This window comes from Ailuropoda melanoleuca, chromosome 13 (assembly GCF_002007445.2).
Source record: "Ailuropoda melanoleuca isolate Jingjing chromosome 13, ASM200744v2, whole genome shotgun sequence".
In the NCBI taxonomy this organism is placed as follows: domain Eukaryota; kingdom Metazoa; phylum Chordata; class Mammalia; order Carnivora; family Ursidae; genus Ailuropoda; species Ailuropoda melanoleuca.
In genome coordinates, this window is record NC_048230.1 from 74440698 (window position 1) to 74456871 (window position 16174).

The 16174-nt window shown below is 40.9% G+C and overlaps 1 long non-coding RNA gene across 2 annotated transcripts in view; it reads right to left on the bottom strand.

Annotated features, from left to right (window-relative positions):
- Positions 1–3487: 3487 nt before the first annotated feature.
- The window catches only part of LOC105237436, a 17719-nt gene continuing 5032 nt past the window's right edge, over positions 3488–16174 (bottom strand). For both annotated transcript variants that reach the window (XR_004619742.1, XR_004619743.1), the window contains exon 3: positions 3488–8939. This is a non-coding gene — a long non-coding RNA (uncharacterized LOC105237436). The remainder of the gene's footprint in view (positions 8940–16174) is intronic.

Consider the following 16174-nt stretch of genomic DNA (forward strand, 5'->3'; position numbering starts at 1 on the left):
ATACCACATAGCTCTGATGTCAGGAGGGAGGGCTTGAGATGGAACAGGAAGACATAGTTGGAAATCTTGGCCCTTCTCTACCAGGACAGAAAATTAGAATTTGCCATTTGGAAAGGCTGGACCTCAAAGCTCTCACTTTACGGAGATCAGGCACAGCAGAGAATGAGGCTGTTGGAGTGGACACTGGGGAATGGAGTGTTGTCTGCATTATGAATGGAGAGCTGGCATCACCCCCTGCTCTGGCCCAGACGGATTCCACCACTCTCCATTCTTTCCCTTCCACTCACATGAATGCTCTCCACCAGCAGGCAGAAGATAGGAAGTGACTTTGCTAGAGAAATTGACCAGTCCAGAGAAAAATACCTTCAGAAATTGACATTTTGGGGCGGGGAATCCCCCAATGAAACTTCTAGGTCTCCCGTAGCCTATGAAGCCACAATCAATAAACACCTACAAACACAAAGCTCCAGTTCTTGCGCATATGAACAGAGGGTCATAGGTCACCTAACAGGGAAAGCTGCTAACTTGAAAATCAGAGACTTGAACAAACAGAAAAAAAGGAACTTGAAGAAACAGAGAAAATGACAAAGAGTAGAAAAAAACTTGTAAAAATCTACTATAATTAATATCTCCAGAAAGATTAGAGAAGATCTTACATCCATGAAACAAGATTAGGATGCTATATATAAAAAAGGAACATTTAACAAGCATGAAAAAAGATTTTAGACATTAAAATGTTATAGCAGAAACTTTTTTAAAGATCGAAAGTTTAAAAGATGACATTGAAAAAAAATCTCCCTAGAAAGTACAAAAAAAAAAACCCGCCCAAAGAGATTAAACAGAAGAAAAATAATATGATGATTAGAAGAATAGTTCAGGAAGCCTAATTCCTCTCTTCCTTTTGTATCAAAGTCCAGATAGGAAAATTGATCGCAGGCAACGTAGCTCAATAGAAGAACATTAATTTAGAGAATTCAACACAATAGTGGCAGAAGAATCACAAGAGCCAAATGAGATGCCCAGAGGTTAGCCAGCACGAAGCTGCCTTCATCCCCAGGACTGGAAGAGAAAGGTATGAAGTTGATGTTACTTGAGGCGATGTTACTCCAGGAGCTGGAGTCTGCCAGCAGAAACTGAAATCATGGTAAGGGTAACCCAGCAGGAGATTCAGCCCTTGCTAGAGACACCATCCAAAGTAGATAGAAACGGGGAGAAATACCCTGGTCTCCATTCTTCCCACCTCCCAGTTTCCTGCCACAGCCTCCCATAGCTCAAACGACGTACGTATAGGAGGGGCAGGCAGGGAATGGGTGTGTGAGCAAATAAAAACCTGCCCAGCACATCCCTGAAACACCAGCTAATTGCAGACTGAGGAAGAAAGACACAGATGGTAAGATAGGAATAGAGACAGAGAGAAACAGAGACAGACACAGAGAGGCAGAAACAGAGAGAAAGAGACAGAGACAGGGGAAGGACAGACGCACAGAAAAACATACAGAGACAGAGATACTGAGAGAGAGGTGAGATGAGAAAATCAGGAGAGGAAATTGCCAAGGGGATAATCCAATTTCCCAGAATCAAAGGTCACAAGGTTCTAGTGGGAAAGGTCTCACCAGGAACCACGCACAGTGAATAAATTTTAAAGTATAAATCTAGACAATCAACATGAGCATGAACTCATGTTTAGTTTAATACATATACACAGATTTAGAGATAAATTTAGAAACAAACGTGTACATACACAGGTCAGTATCCATACATATATTTCCCAACTCTGTCTGCTGAGAGATCCTGGGAGCAGGGAGACCTCAGGAGAAAGAGGTACCCTTCAATGCCTAGATCTTGGTTTCTAATACCGTTCACCTGTAACGACCCGGGCTCTTTGGAGAATTGACTAAATTCAAGACTTGGACAAGGAAATATAAGATGAGCCCAGAGCATTTTGTAGTACTAGAAATCAAAGAAGTGTTCAAAAACCACAAAACAACAATAAAGGATAGGACACGTCAAAGGGATACCAGAGCCAACTTGGAGGAGTTCCCTATGGCCAAAGCTGAAAAAAAGTGAGAAACCAAATAAGTAATGTGGTACTGAATTATAACCCAAAGTATAAAATAAATATACATGAGTGCACACTTATATAAATAAGCTGGTTGAATAGATAAACAAATGGTGGAGAAGGGACAAATCTTCATAGAAGAATTTCAAATAATATAAGTAGACATGCTCTCTCTTTTGCCAAAGGTAGAGTTTAATTCCTTTCCCTGTTCCCTTCGACTTTGTGACTCACTTCCAAATAATAGAATATGGAAAGGAGAAAAGCAGTAACTTTACCATAGGGAAAGCTGACAAATAATACCTTGACCAAATGATCAAGGTTAACATCATCAGTAATTAGTTGTGTTGATATTATGTGTCCCCTGGTATCATGTGATCAGAAGGACATTTCACCTCTGTGCTGTTCTTCCCCCACACAGCAAACATCAGGCACACCCAAATTGAGGGACAATTCTATAAAATACCTAGCTAGTACTCTTCATAAAGATAAGGGTTATGAAAACAAACACTGAGAAAAGCTGAATATGAAAGGATGGGTAACACATACCATGTAACTAAAAGAAAGCTGGTGTAGTTATTCATATCAAACAAAATAGACTTTACGGCAAACAGCATTTCTAGAGACTTTTCATAATGGTAAAATGTTCAATTTGCCAGGAAAATATAATAATTCTAAATTTGTAGATACCTAATGTGGTCCTCAATATGAAAAGTTAAATAGGCAGAACTGGAAGGAAAAATCGAAATGTCCACAATCATAATGAGCCATTTTAACATACTTCTCTGAGGAACTGACAGAATGGACAAAATAGATCAGTGTGCCTATTTTTTGCCTTTCCTTTTCCTTTTCCTTTCTTTTCTATTCCTTTATCTTCTTGTCTCTTTTTTCTTTCTTTTCTTTCTTTCTGACTTGTTAATTTATTAAAAAGTCAAAAATTAGCACTATAAGCATGCTCATTAGAAATAAGGATGGGGGGCATCTGGGTGGAGCAGTCGGTTGAGCATCCCCGACTCTTGGTTTCAGCTCAGGTCATGACCTCAGGGTCATGATTTCAAGGTTGTGAGATCGAACCCGGCATTGGACTCTGTGAGCACAAAGTGTGGAGTCTGCTAGGGTTTTTCTCTCTCTCTCTCTTCCTCTGCCCCTCTCCGCCTCACTCTCTTTCTCTCTCTCTCAAATAAATAAAGAAAAATCTTTAAAAAATAAAAAAATAAAAATAAAAAGAAATAAGGATAGGGACACTTGGCTGGCTCAGTCAGTGGAGCATGCAACTCTTGATCTTGGGGTTGTGACTTCCAGCCCCATGCTGGGTGTAGAGATCACTTAAAAAAATAAAATATAGGGGCACCCGGGTGGCTTGGTCAGTTAAGGGTCTGCCTTTCGCTCAGGTCATGATCCCAGGGTCCTGGGATCCTGCTCAGTGGGGAGTCTACTTCTCCCTCTCCCTCTGCCCCTTCCCCTGCTTGTGCGCGTGCTCTCTCTCTCTCTCTCTCTCTCCCTAAATAAAATCTTTAAAAAAAAGAAGGATATAAATACCAGGCAAAATAATTTCAGCATGCGGGTTGGGTGGGATCAGGAAGGGGGGTTATGCTTTTCATTATGAGCTTTGTAATGCTATTTTACCTTTTAAACCATTTTCATTTGTTGCATTGCTAAAAATTAACAATTTAAAATGAAATTTAAAATTATTGAATAGATCTAAAAAAAATTGATAGAATCAGATTAATGAAGAATAGGAGCAAAGTGAATAGCCCAAAACATGCCTGTTAGAAGTTGTTTAATACCAAGCAAAGAAACAGTACCACCCAAAGAAGTTAACTGTTATTTGAACAACATTGTATTGTTACAGAAATAGAAAGCCAGATCATGGAGCAATGCCTAGTCGAGAAACAGACTCACATAAATGTAGAATTCAGTTTGAAATGTATGTGTCATTTCTAACTGGTGGGGAAACCCAACATATGGTTTTGAGATAATAGGTTTTACATATGGGAAAAAATTAAGTTAGATTTCCTACCTTGTGCCATCAATAAGGGTACTTTCTAGGTGGAATATAGGTCTAAAGTAAAAATACACATTTTTTTAAAGATTTTATTTTTAAGTAATCTCTACACCCAATGTGGGGTTTGAACCCACAACCCATCGAGTCACGTGCTCCACTGACTGAGCCAGCCTGGTACCCCACATATTTTTTAAAAGTAAAAAATATGAGAGAATTAAAAAGGTATAAATACACACACATACACATATAAATATATAGAACCATTTGGGGAGAAAGTTTTCACAAACAAGACACAAGAGGCAGAGTTGATAGCTACTCTATGCTTACCAGGTTTTCCTTTCCTTCATTCTCCCATAACAAAACTCATACAACCCATGTGGAACACATTCTGGATAGTTTGACATGACTGATCCAGCCATCAGACACAGGAATCGATAAATAATACATATTGGTCAGAGTGCCCATAACAGGTTAACAGGCTCTACCGGGATTCCTATGCCTAAACCATCACACGCTCTTCCTCTCTTCGTTGGAACCATCAAATGCAAGAATATAGGCCATGTTTCCAACAAGGCAAAGGGAGCTTTAATAGGAAAGAAGCCCAGAGAACTCATAGACTAAGAGAGAAATTATCTTAATGACATTGTTGGAATTATGATTCTAGTTGTGGCTCAGGACCAAATACAACTAGAATTTCAAATTTTGTTAGCCAATAAATTGTCTTTTTATTTGAACTAAATTGAGTTGGGTTTCCAACACTCTCAACCAAAGGAATCATGTTTAATAATCCAAAAATGATAAAGGTTAGTTGATCTAGACCCGATAAAACTACAATCTTCTAGATAATGAGAAATATCATAAACAAAGTAAAGACAAGTGGTGGATTGGAATAAATTATTTACAGTAAACAATGGGCAAAAGATCAATGTCTAAAATATATAAAGAGTGACTGCAACTCAATAAAGAAAAAACAAAATGACTCAAAGGAAAATTGAGAAAAAGGTATTGTGTTAGTCAAAACTCTTTCCTTTGAAAGTTAAAAAGCTTAACTCTTATTCCTTTAAGCAAAGTGAATTTGTTGGTTCAAATAACTGAGAACCCAAAGGAAAAATATGCTCCAGGAATGGCAGGATCCCCGTGCTTAGATATGCCCACAAATGCTTGTTCTCTCTCCCTCTCTTAGTTCTTTTTTATGTGTAGGTTTCATTGTCACCCAGGGTCTCTGCACATGGTAGCAATATGTTTTCTTGTAGCTGCAGGCTTATCATCATTGCATCTGTCATAACTGCTTTGGTTTTAAGTGTTATAAAACCCAACCCAAACTGGTTTAAACAAGAAAGAGAGCTCATTAGCCTGTGAAATCGAAGAGGTATAATCTAAGGTAAGACTGTCCTTGAGCGGAGCTTGAATCAAGAGTTCAAACATTGTCAAAGTAGGACTCATTTCACCCTTCCTGCCTTCTGCTGTGTTGGTTTTATACTCAGGTTCCTCATGATGGCCTCCCAGGTAGCCCTAGGTTCCCTTCATCCTTGATGCTCTAACCAGGGGGGAAAATAATTTTTCTCTCTCAAGCCATATTTCAGTGGCTCTGACTGGGTCACAAGACCACCCCAAAAAATCTCTGTGGCCATTGAATGTGATTGGTTACAGTGGGTCATATGCCCATCTATGGACCCAAAAAGAAGTCACCTTCACCCAAAGTAGAAGAACTGAGAATAACGTGTAATGAAATTATAAGTTTAGATCTTTTTCCAACCCCCTACTCCAAGAGCTGCAAACCACCAGCTTAAAATACCCATTTTTTTCCTGACTAAACTCAAATCTACAGAATAATAACTGTAAAAAAAAACTTATTAAAATAATATTGGTTTTTAAATATACATGCAGAGATTTAGATTATTTTCATTTTGTTGAAAATATAAGTACTTATATGTATAGATCTGCATATGCATGAAAACACTAATCTATGTGTTAATAGTAGATATCTGGTAGTAGAGGTGTCAATGAGAACTTCCACATTATCCTTCAAAACTTTCCATTAAAACTTTTAATTATGAAAATCAGTTGATTTTTAATCAGAAAATCAGAAAATATTCCATTTCAAAAAAATTAAAATGTATTTCTACAAGGGACAGGAAGGATGTCAAAATTGAAAATTTTTGAAAAAAGTAATATAAAGTTGAGATAAATCAGGTTATGCTTTTTTTGTCATATTATTTCTAAAATATTAGTTCATTTTTGCTTTTGAGCTCAAATTAGAACCATAGAAACTACCATAGCAGAAATAGGTATATCATAAGATGTAAAGCATAGATAAACATCTGAGATCCCAGAGAATTAATAAAAGGCTTTGAGATTGTTATATGTAAAAAAAATGAGATAAATAAAGAAGAAGAAGAACTGAGAATAAGGGAAAGAAGTAGTTCTTTCTCCCTTCCTCCAAAATCAATGTAATATTACCAGAAGTAGAGTGAAGTACACTTCAGGGAGTGAACATGTATCTACTACAGCGTTCTTACAAACAGCTCATAACCTTAAAGAAAGACAGATCTGCTTTCCAAGATATCCCCAAAGGCTACAGCTATGCTGGGGCCATGTGTCTTCCTTTGGGCCAATTCATCATTGCGTCCCACTGAATGGGTCCTAGCTGGGCATCCAAGAAGCAGAGCCTGAGACTTGCCCCTGAGTAACTGAGGAGTGCTCTCAGGAAAATCCTATAAGGGAGCAAGGGAAGCAGGGGAGCTCAGGGAAGAAACTGCAAAGGTGAGGATCCAGCTGATGTCTTGGGGGAGTTCTGATGCAAAAACTGCACTGCAGAATTGTCCACCCCACCTTCCCATGAGACAGAGGAGCTGTCTTTTGTATCTCCTTTTAGATGTGGAACGCTCCCTGGTGGGAGGGGGTAATATCCCAGCCAAATTGGCCCCTTCCTCCTGAGGGCAATTCTCTGAAGAAAAATGCAGCTGTCAGCCTCTTGTGGCAACACTCACCTTAATTGCAGGATGGGTGCACTGGCCAGTAAAGGGGATCTGACGGGGGCACCAAAAGTATCTACTACAATAACTCCAATGACTTGTCTGCTGGGGTTATTTGTATGCCCTATGACAGGGGAGAGAGGCCTTTTGAGGGAAAGTCCCCCCAGAATCATATGGAATGGGAGAAGGGCAATTCTAAAAAGCAGGATCAGATACTGTTTGCATTTTACTTCTTTAACTGGCCAGCACTCACATATGGGCCTACAATTTAAATGAATATCCCCATTTAAGGTAATAGCTGGTGGATCAGTGGCCAGAGACCGTCTGAGTTCTTGCAGCAGATGCTGTCGCTGCCTTGCCCATATCCCCTTATCCTTACCACTCTTGTGCATACTGGCCCGGTTTCCAGCTGCCAGCATGCGCGCTTCTTTATAAAATGGCTTTCTCGGATTCTTCCCGACTTTGTCTCTGTCACACAGCAGGCCACAAGTGCAGAGGAATTAATATGTCTTCCTCCCTGGGAGCTCCTCTCAACCAATGACTGATGGGACTTGATGTATGGACACCCCAGCTCCCTGACTCCTTGTAGTGGATTAACACTGTAGCACATGTTCAACACTGGTTCCCAGAGTTTCCCATGGGATGAAGTCCCAACCATACACAATGGTAACTGACTTGATAATGCACCCTATAATGGTTGCCTTACTTTCTCTCACTTTCCCACTCCTCTACCAGTATTTTTTAAAAAGATTTTCTTTATTTGAGAGAGAGAGAGAGAGAACAGGAGCAGGGGCAGAGAGAGAGGGAGAAGGAGACTCCCCATTGAGCAGGGAGCCCAACATGGGGCTTGACCCCAGGACCCCAAGATCATGACTTGAGCTGAAGGCAGACACTTAACTGACTGAGCCACCCACGCACCCCTCTACCAGTATATATTTTTTAAATCTCCCAAATAAATTACTTGCATTCAAGTCTTTGTCTCAGGATAGGCTTCTGGGGGCACAGAAATTAGAACATCCCTTCCCCAAACAGAAATGCTCAAGTCATGCCCTGTCTGCTGCAAGAAGATGTGTGTGTGTGTGTGTGTGTGTGTGGGTGTGTGTGTGTGTGTGTTTGGGGGTGGGGGGAGGTTCCTTTAGTTGTAAGCTAGCTGCATTCTTCTAATTTAGGTCCAGATGTGGCTCCCCATCATCCAGCAACATATAAATAACACTCACAAACAAATTGCTGGAAGAAGGATGGAAGACCTCACTCAATAAAAACTCACACCTGAAACAGGAGAGAGAGAGAGACCATCAAGAGGTAACCACCAGTTCACAGTGCACACTACCGCCCTGCAAGACAGGAGCAGCAAGTGCTCTTTGGTTTGACAGCAGACAACATCCTTGCTCAGTCCATCTCACTGCCTCCAGGCTACTCTCTGTGCTCATCTCTCTTGTTCAACGTCCTGCAGGGCCACATCTAAAGGGTTCCCAGCACGGATTCCTCTTCTGAATTCTGCACAACGTGAGCAGCTCATTTCCTGTTGATGTGAGATCTGAAGCCTGAGGATGCTTTAAGGTCATGTCAGCCATACCTGTCCGATCATAAGACTCACCTGGAATGCTTATTATACATAAATTCCCAGCACTGCTTTTTACCTTTCTGAAGGAGAAGATCCTGGGAAATTTTCTTGCCTGGATTTCCTTGAGAACAGAGCAAGAGGCAAAGGTGTCATGGTACAGTCTTAATGAGAGGTGCTATCCCAAAGCAAAAGTTAGAGACAAGGGGAAGGAAGCAAAACAACTGCAAGGTGGTATATTTTTGAGCTCACTGTAGCTTCGAGAAAACATACTTGGTTGCTTAGTTACACAGGCGTCTTCTTAAGAAGTTATGCAAATGCACCATATTTTGAAATGGTCCACTGTGGGGAGAAAGGGAAAGGTTATTTGCTGGTTCCTTCCTCTTACCTTGCATTGGCCAAAGTTCACCCATTGGGTGTTAACTCCCTCACAGCCTGGGATTCTTTCCCACTCTCACAGAAGGGGAAGCGAAGTTCCTTGACAGAGAGGTTCACAAAATCATGGGTGGTGGGAGAATATCAACTTCCTCAAATGAGGAAATGCGGGCAGAGAACAATTAATTCACAGAATTTGGAGGTCACGGGGTAAGGGATGATAGTCAAGATATTTAACAATTAAGACATGGGCACAGCTGAATGAGAAATTATTATAGGTATTACAGGACAAAGAAAATGAATACTTGTACTGATGACATTAAAAACCAAGATTCTCAGAGGCGCCTGGGTGTCTCAGTCGTTAAGTGTAGGCCTTTGGCTCAGGGCGTGATCCCAGAGTCCTGGGATCGAGCCCCACATCAGGCTCCTCCGCTGGGAGACTGCTTCTTCCTCTCCCACTCCCCCTGCCTGTATTTCCTCTCTTGCTGGCTGTCTCTCTCTCCGTCAAATAAATAAATAAAATCTTTTAAAAATAAAAATAAAATAAAAACCAAGATTCTCAGTCCAGGAGAAAGGAAATACAAACAAACTCCAAGAAGTTAAGTACAACTCCGTAGTCCTTTTTAAAAAAAAAAAATTATTTGATTAATTTCTGTCCCCAATGTGAAGCTTGAACTCATAACCCCAAGATTAAGAGTTGCATGCTCTTCTTACTGAGCCAGCCAGGTGCCCCGCAACTCCATAGTCCCAAATTTAAATCGGGAACCTCAGTATGAACCTAAGGTATATTATCTTCTTTAAAAAACAAAAAAAAGATTATTTTTTAGCTCCATATACTTAAGATTTATTTATTTACTTGAGAGAGAGTGAGAGAGATCATGAGCAGGGGAAGGGTAGAGGGAGAAGCAGACTCCACACTGAGCAGGGAACCCAATGCAGGACTTGATCCCAGGACTCTGGGATCATGACCTGAGCCAAAGGCAGACGCTTAACCAACTGAGCCACCCAGGCGCCCTAGCTCTGTATACTTAAAAAAACCCAAAACCACCTGAGTCACTGGGAATGAGTACTCCTAGCATCCAGATTGTGGTCTCTAAATAGTATTTTTCTCTAAAAGGCACCAAGGATACTTGAAGAAATGTCTGATTTCATATCTAGAGCAGAAAATGTACAAGAAGAGCCTGAAACATCTTGTATTTGAAATTAAAAAAAAAACAACACAGAGAAACCTATAGAATACTACTGTAGGAAACAACCTTCGGCACATGGGAAAAGTTGNGAAATGTACAAGAAGAGCCTGAAACATCTTGTATTTGAAATTAAAAAAAAACAACACAGAGAAACCTATAGAATACTACTGTAGGAAACAACCTTCGGCACATGGGAAAAGTTGAACATCAAAAAGAACAGTAACTACAATGAACTGAAAGACATCAAATATGCTGTTTGTGAATCCAAGATGATATTCAAAACAATAAGAACTACAAAATGCTTCGGTCAAGTTTGGAGGATGCCAGGCAATCATTTCGTTATCCTGAATACTGGTACATAAAGGCAATAGGTGTTTATGCTTTTACTCCATGAACTATACCTCACAGCAACTAAATAGTTGATGAGGGAATGTTATTCCTTATAGAACAATTACAGCTGATAAACATATAAAGGATGAGAGATTAAAATGAAACACTAGAAATAATAAATATTAGAATTAAAATGAAATAATGGTTCTAGGGGCACCTGGGTGGCTCGGTCGTTAAGCGTCTGCCTTCGGCTCGGGTTATGATCCCAGCGTTCTGGGATCGAGCCCCACACTGGGCTCCCTGCTTGGCGGGAAGCCTGCTTCTCCCTCTCCCACTCCCCCTGCTTGTGTTCCCTTTCTTGCTGCCTCTCTCTCTGTCAAATAAATAAATAAATAAAATCTTTAAAAAAAGAGAAAAAAAAGAAATAATGGTTCTAGGCTAGCTAGGTCAAACATAAGACTCTGTGATAAAGGAAAAATTCTATATTTGCATTGTTCAACAAAGTAGCCATTGTAGCTGATGAGCGCTTAAAATGTGGCTAGTGTGACCAAGGAATTAAATTTCTAAATTTGTTCAATTTTCATTGCATTTAAATAGCCGCATGTGGCTAGTTGCTATTGTATTGAACAGTACAGTTCTAGGGCATGATTATCTTTGGCTGCTGAAATCATTAGGCGAAAGACTGGTGGGGAATTTATAATGTGTAGATTAGAATTACTACCCCTGAATTTACTGATCCATCTTAAAACCACAAAAAGAGACAGACATCGTATCTTCTGATGTGATGCAATGGGAAGTATGCAACACCACCCGTGAAATATTCTTGTCAAAAATATCAAACCTAAATCCGATTCAGCTTCTAGATCGAACTACTAGTTTTGGAAATATAGGGACCAGGAGAACATGATAAACACCATAGCAAGAGAGATCAGCAAAATCTAGAATGTGGTAAACTCCTCAGGACAAACCATACGACTATGATAATCAAATAATTGTATAGGAAAAGAAGTGGGAGGGGATGAAATCTACAGATCAGAGAGACCTTGCTTGGAACCAATTGTGTCTTTGCCTGCGTCCCCCAGAAAGCAGAACTTTATAGTAAAGCTACGTGCAAATACTTTATTGAAGAGGCAGGAATGAGGGACAGTAAGTGAAACAGGAAGCACAAGAAGGCATGATCAAGTCAGCCACCATGAAGAGTGATTCCTTAATCCCACAGACTTTGTGAGAACTTCCATATGCTGTGTCTGCAGACTATTGATCTGGGGATGAAAGGGAAAGCAGTTGTCCACTGGTTCTCATCTCTGTTGGTCAAAGTTTGCCTTGAAGAATTTTAAGTCCCTGGTACTTCTGGGTTGTACACGCCAAGAAGATTTCTACAGTATCTCGCACTGCAGCATTAGAGAGAAGCCCTGAAGAAGTGCCAGGCTACACCTGTGTGCAGCTGGTTGGAGCCTGGGCAGGCCTGACCTGGGCAGCGATGGCTGGATTAAGTGAGGTCAGCCTGAGAGGATCTGCAGTTATGCACAGAGATGTTTGATATAAACTGTTTAAAAAAGAGACAGAGGGAGAGAGGAAGAGGGAATGAATCAGGGGAACTTGAATGCTATTGAATTTGGACTGGATATATTTGGTGACATTAGGAATTATTGTTCTGTTGTTAATTTTTTGTATGCCTACGATAACAGTGTTTGTGACATTTCTTCAAGGCTTATCTTTTAGAAATCCATACTAAAGTATTTACACATGAAACAATATAATGTTTGAAATAGTCTTCAAAATAATCCAGTTTGTAAGGGAGAGTGGATAGAGGCACAGCTGAAATAAGATTAGCTGTGAGTTATGTGCTGGTTTTAAAAACATCCACTAACATTGATATTCCTCCCTTCAAAAAGCGGAACGTAATTTCTCTCCCCTTGAATGTGGATGGGACTTAGTGACTTACTTCTAACGAATACAATGTGGTGGAAGTGATCTTGTATGTCTTCCAAGACTATGTTATAAAAGTCACTGCAACTGCCACCTTGCTCTCTTTTGGATCACTTGTTCTGGGGGAAGCCAGCTACCATGCCGTGAGGATGCTTTGGCTGCTCTGTGGAGAGGGCCAAGTGGCAAGAAACGGATGCTTCCTGGCAACACCTTCCCAGCCAGAGGTGAGGGTCACCTTGGAACAGATCTTTAGCCCCAGCTAAGGCTTCAGATGTCTGCAGGTCAGGCCGACAACATGACTGTGATGTCATGACAGATCCCGAGCCAGAACAACCCCAAAGTCCTAAAATCCTGACTCTCAGAAACTGTACAAAATAATAAATGTTTATTACTATTTCAATTTGTTAAGTTTGGGGGTAATTTGTTACACAGCAGTGGCCAAGTAAGTTAATAATTGTTGAAGCTGGGTGTTGAGGTCATTGTACTATCTTATTTTTGTGCATGTTTGAGATTTTCCATGATGAAATTAAATACTGAATTCCTATATTACATTTTCATATAAATCCTTTCCAAGTGGATCAAAGACTATCTGTAAAAAAAGCAAAAATTCCGGGGTGCCTGGGTGGCACAGCGGTTAAGCATCTGCCTTCGGCTCAGGGCGTGATCCCGGCGTTCTGGGATCGAGCCCCACATCAGGCTCCTCCACTATGAGCCTGCTTTTTCCTCTTCCACTCCCCCTGCTTGTGTTCCCTCTCTCGCTGGCTGTCTATCTCTGTCAAATAAATAAATAAAATCTTTAAAAAAAAAAAAGCAGCAAAAATTCCTAGTAAATTATCCTCTTTGTTATCTCAAGGTAGGAAAGGATTTTTTAAACCAGACACGGAAAGTATAGGCTATACTATACTTGGAAAAGACTGATAAGTTCATATACATTAAAGATAAGAACTACTTATTGGATGATACCATAAAGAAAGTGAAAAGATAAACCACAATCTGGGAAGTGATATTTGTTACACATATAATGAAGAAGACTAGTATCTGAATACATAAGTGACTCCTACAAATCCATAAGAAAAAGATAAGCCATCCAATAGAAAAAATGGGCAAAGGATATGAATGCTCAATTCACAGAGGGGGAGACCTGAAAGACCAATAAATAAATAAAAGACTGATCAACCAGTATCTGAATCTCTGTGTTGGTCCCCACAGTAATTAACACTCCCTCTCCTAGCTGCCCTGGAGTTGATATATAAATACCTTCAAATACTCTAGCCTTCTTGCCTCTCTGAGGCATGTGTTCGATTCCACTTCCCAGAGTTTCCCCTGTGGAATTCCCCTGTGGAATTGTTCACACTAGTCACTGGCTTGGTAACACAACTCTGTATTATTGACTGCCTTCCCTTCCCTGTCTCACTTCCCTACTCCGCTACCAGTTCCTTGGGATTACATACCACATTAACCTTGAATTCTTGCCTCGGGGCTTTCTTCTCTGGGAACCTAAACTGATAAGAGTGTTCAAGCTTCCTTGACAGTATCAGACAGAGTCTGAGCCCTGGCAATTCTGTGGGAACTTTACACATGGAAAAAAAGCTACAGCCTTGAAATGCATAGTGGAGAAAGGGGCCTGATGGCTTCAAGCCATCCCTAAGGATGGGGGGCCCAGACCATGGCCATAGATATACACTTCAAAGCTGCCCCAAGCCCAGGACTCTTGCAGGTCTGCTTTCTTTCTGTCCTCTTTGAACCTTGTCCATAATCAATGCCCTTGGCCCTGACTTGCTGAGGTTCATAGCTAAACTCTCTCTGTTGCTTGAGTCATTTTTGATATGCTGATCTGGCTTTAGACTGTTTAACTTGGTAAACACTGCAATCTAGGTCACAGGCCAGGTTTTTGGTAAGCTGGTTCTGTACACATAGTTATCTGCCACCCCTCCCCCACACTGGGGTTCTGGCCATGGTCATAGTACAAGTGAACACAAGAACCACTTCCTCGTAATGAAGGCTGCATTGCTGCCAGTGGCTTCTCAGATGATGGGAATTGGTGCCAGTGGCTTGACAGCACCATGAGATGGGGACCTCTGTGTGGGCATCAGAAACCTTGATCACAACACTGGCAACAGTCTGTGTCAGCGCCTTGGGCAAGCACTAGGAATAGAGATGGTGCTTCTGGCTGCACCAGATAGCGGGCTTTGATGGGAATCCGCTTAGAGAGGAGTTGGCTTCTCTATGAGCCAAAGCAGGAAACAAGGAAATGGATATCCTCCGTGGGTTTGCCATATTGTCTCAGTGGTAATAACTCTTCTGTTACGGTGTTGGGTAGGTGTAGGGGGACTTCCAAATCCTTCTGGACTATATTAATTACCTATTGCTGTGAGAGAAAGTGCCCCCAAATTTGGTAGCCTACAACAATTTATTATCCTCACAGTTTTTGCGGGTCAGAAATTCAAAAACAGCTTGACTAGGCAATTCTGGCTCAGTGTCTTTTGTGAGGTCTCAGTTGAAATGTACGCCCAGGACGGCCATCATCTGAAGCCTTCATGGGCCAAAGGATCCATTTCCAGGTTGACTTACATACATGTTTGGTACGTATGTGCTAGTTCTTGGTGGCAGGCCCCAGTTCCTCCCCACCTGTGTCTCTAAACAGGCTGTTCAAGTGTCCTCATGACATGATGGCTGGTTTCCTCCAAAGCAAGTGAAGAGAGAGGGAGAGGGAAGAGAGGGAGAGGGGGAGAAAGAGAGAGAGGGAGAAGGAGGAGCTATCCTTTGCATGACCTAGCCTCAGAAGTCATGTAACATAATTCTACCACATCCTATTTGTTAGAAGAGAGTCACTAAGTCTGACCTCNTCTTTCAGTGTGAATCTTCTCCTTGCTTTTTCCTCTCTCCTTCCTCTATCACTCTCAGATGTTTCTCCTAGTAAGTCTCTCGCAGGTCTGTTGGACATTCGTAGATCTCCCAGGCATACATAGCACTGGAGTTGGCTCCCATTGGTTTGGGAGAGCAGAGTCTGTGTGCCTTCCCGATTCCGCATTCAGTGACATCATGTTGGTAGCCTGAAATAGGCCATGGTGGGAGTATTTACACCACAGAAATCAACAAATGCTGCACATGAGGGTGTTTTCCAAAACCCCAGGGAGCTGGCTGATAAACATTTATCAGCACACCTCTGGTGTATACCCAACAGAAATGTGTATGTATGCTCACAAAGAGACCTGTACTGGAATCCTAGGCTGTTCATAGCATCATTAATCATAGTTGCCTCAAACTGGAAACTGCCCAAATGTCCATCAGCAGTAGGACAGAAAAATACGCTGTCATATTATGGCATGTATACATTTAACCAATGGAATATAAAAATAACAAATTACTTACTATTCACAACAATATGGATGAATTTCACAAACATAATGCTGAATGAAAGAAACTAGACACAAAAGACTCCATCCTGTAGCATTCCCTTTATATCAAGTGAAAAGCTGGCAAAACGAATCCTTAATGTAAGAAGTTAGAAGAGTGGCTCCTTCATGGAGGTAGTGACTAGGAGGGTCCAAGAAGGATCCTATGATCTATTCTTTGACCTGGGCCCTAGTCACATGAGTATGTTACCTTAAAAAATTCATTGAGCTAATATGGATGATCTCTTCACTTTCCTTTATGTATGTTATACTTCATCAGAGTTTAAAAAAAATTATATATAATTAGATGTTCCATAAAGGCAGTGATTTAAAAAAAATAACTAAAAAATTTTGAGGG